This window comes from Dioscorea cayenensis, chromosome 10 (genome assembly GCF_009730915.1).
Source record: "Dioscorea cayenensis subsp. rotundata cultivar TDr96_F1 chromosome 10, TDr96_F1_v2_PseudoChromosome.rev07_lg8_w22 25.fasta, whole genome shotgun sequence".
NCBI lineage: Eukaryota > Viridiplantae > Streptophyta > Magnoliopsida > Dioscoreales > Dioscoreaceae > Dioscorea > Dioscorea cayenensis.
Genome location: NC_052480.1, coordinates 12,696,341 through 12,699,249, shown reverse-complemented (window position 1 = coordinate 12,699,249; position 2,909 = coordinate 12,696,341). Strand labels below are relative to the sequence as shown.

The 2,909-nt window shown below is 32.0% G+C and overlaps 1 long non-coding RNA gene across 1 annotated transcript; it reads right to left on the bottom strand.

Annotated features, from left to right (window-relative positions):
• Positions 1-1,657: 1,657 nt before the first annotated feature.
• Positions 1,658-2,670, bottom strand: LOC120270948. The gene is made up of 2 exons (XR_005539723.1): positions 2,471-2,670; positions 1,658-2,031 (listed from the first exon to the last, which is right to left on the bottom strand). It is a non-coding gene; the product is annotated as an uncharacterized LOC120270948 (long non-coding RNA).
• Between the last annotated feature and the right edge of the window lie 239 nt (positions 2,671-2,909).

The following is a 2,909-nucleotide window of genomic DNA, read 5'->3' as shown; positions in this document are numbered from 1 at the left end:
AACTTAGAATAGCAATAAAACATTTACATTTATTGAGTGAAAGTTCAAACCTTTATTGATACTTTCATTAGTGCATTGAGTTCCTGGAGTTGTTGGTATTTGAATTTTTAAAAATGGTGGAAGATTATTGATGCAATTTCAAAATGAAAGGTTGTGTCTTATAATTCAAAGGCACTTAATCTAAAAGTTGTCTTATAATGAAAAGACAATTAATTAAGAATTATATCTAATACTAAAAAGACACTTACCTAAAGGTTGTGTCTCATCATGGAAAGACACAAAGACACAAAGACACGAAGGGAGCATTGGTTTGCAAAATAACAATAGAATGGAAATGGACATAACAATGGGCATGAAACTATAGGAATATGAATGAGAATGAAAACTACAATTGGTTTGAAGGATATTTTAGGAGAATGAAAAAATTTGAAAGAAACAATATGATAAAATAACTTTTATGCCCTTTAATATAAACAAATGATATTTATATATAACATAGTCAACAATGTATAATGATAAAAAATTTTATTAATAAAATATTTTAAATATCATTATTCAAAGTAATTATTATAATTAAATATTTAACTTAAATATCCATAAGCAAAAGTATCATTTTACTTTAATTATCATAATTAAATAGTTAAATTAATTATTGAATTTAGTTAAATCTCCATTGGAGCAAAAAAATGTCATTTCACTTTAATTACTATAATTATATATATATATATATATATAATATTCGTGCTATTTATTATTTATTTTAATTATTCAAATTAAATATTAAATTACTAAATTTTTATTTACTTTAGTTATCATAATTAATTATTTAAATTAATAATTTTAATTTAATTAATCTTAATTGGGGCCAAACGCATCATTTCATCATCAATAGTGTTCATTCTCCCCCATTCCCCTCTAGTTTTTGGGGTAATGGAATTCTTTAACTACATAGAATCTCATTATCTACATTATATCCATTCCCATTCTAAGAATTGTATATCCAAACATGGGTATATATATTACTATAGATAATGTTTCACATTCCAATAATATCCATTCCTTCAATCCAAATGGCCCCCAAATGTTGTGTCCCAAAGCTAAAAGCCAATTGCAAAGCTACATAAAGACTTGTTCAAAACCATTTTGAGAAAAATAGAATAACTCATTGAATTTCATGATGTTTCCTTAATAATCCAAATTCTTTATAATCTACATGTTACAGAAGATCAAAACAATTATACAACAATCTAGTCATGTTTGGCAGTTTCACATCAGCGTGCAAGGCAAAAGTTAACCATTGGCTTCATTGGATACTCGAGGTTATTCCCACATCTTTCTTTGCATACCGAGTAGTGGGGCAAACATAAGTCCAAATGATAAGTGATAGTTGTTGCACAGCTTGAAACCAATTTTGCCAGTTTATTAGTTTAAATCCTATTACCATTATTCCAACATAATTATGTAGGCAGATATAGATATAGATGAAATAACCATCTACTTCACACAAAGAAAAGTAAATCAGGTAATGGAAACTGTAAAACATACAAGCAACAGGAGATCAAATAACAGAAATATTTCAATAAAACAGCTTAGAGATGATGAAATCAACCTGCTAAAACAACTTGCAATCTTATGCATAATGCATGAAATGAGGGCATAAATCAACAAACGGAACTTAGCTACATGATTTTATTGTAGTAGGAGAGTTGACCTTCAAATGGAATAACTGTCTGAATACAACTGAATCTCCCAATCTTTTGTCAGCAAGGAGTTCCAGCAAGAGCAAGCCTCTAAGAAACCATGAAAAGACAAAAGGAAGTAAGGAAGGCGAGCCAGGCTAGTTGATGGCGGATGAGACAGAATGACAGCGAGATAGAGCACGCCGGTGCACAGTCATGGCCCAAACTTCATGAACGCCAACCAGCGTGCTCTCTCTCGTTGTCACTTATCACCATCTCAAACCCTCAAATCCTAGCCATATCCACCGTTCCTTCAGTAGTTCAAGAAAATCATGAAAAAAAAAATTCAAACCTGCAAAGGAACAAAAAAAAATTCAATGAGAAAAATGTAAAAAATCAAATTAAACAAACTATTATTCATCATATTAGTGAAGCTCAATCAGACACATCAACTAGCAAGATAGTAACAGCAAAATCCCAGATAACATCAAATGAAGAAAAAATCTAAAAGATTAAACTACTAAATAACCTGAAAGTGCTAAACAATGACCTTCAGACATCTCGGTGTTTAAGCAGGCAAAAATTCAAAAAATCAAAGCCCAGAAAAAATAAATAACACAAGGAGCAAACTTCACCAAGAATCAGATCAAACCAACAGAGAAAATCACAAAATCCAACATCTAAAACATAAAAACACAATGAAAACACCAAAACAAAAGCCCAACAACACTGATCCATCATATCATCAAGAAAACACAAGAAATACCAAGGAAAGAGCAGAAAACCCTCACATTTCGTGACGCAGAAAGGGATTCCCAGCAAGCGCAAGATGCAGATGAGTCCAAGGACCGATCGAAGAACAAATTCGATCCCAAAAAGATGAAAAAAAATGGACAGAATCTGTTCTTCTTGGTTATCAGATCGAAGAATGAACGAGAATTTTACGCCTCTCTTGAATTTATAGCGATTTTTTGCGAATAAAAAGGACAGATTATTCCAAAACGAAAAAAGGGACGGGGATAAGGTGTCGAAAGTGGGAGTAGACTAAAGAAGTTGAACGAATGGATGAGCGCCACGTCACAAGACCGTAGATTAAAAAACTAACAGGGCTTGTAGTACTGGAAAGCCCCTAGCCTGCAGCTCGAATCACAATTTTGTCCTTTTGATTTGATTTTTGCTACCCCTGAGGCGTTGGGGTTTTGGCGGGACTTTTCTTGACTCCATGGCTAT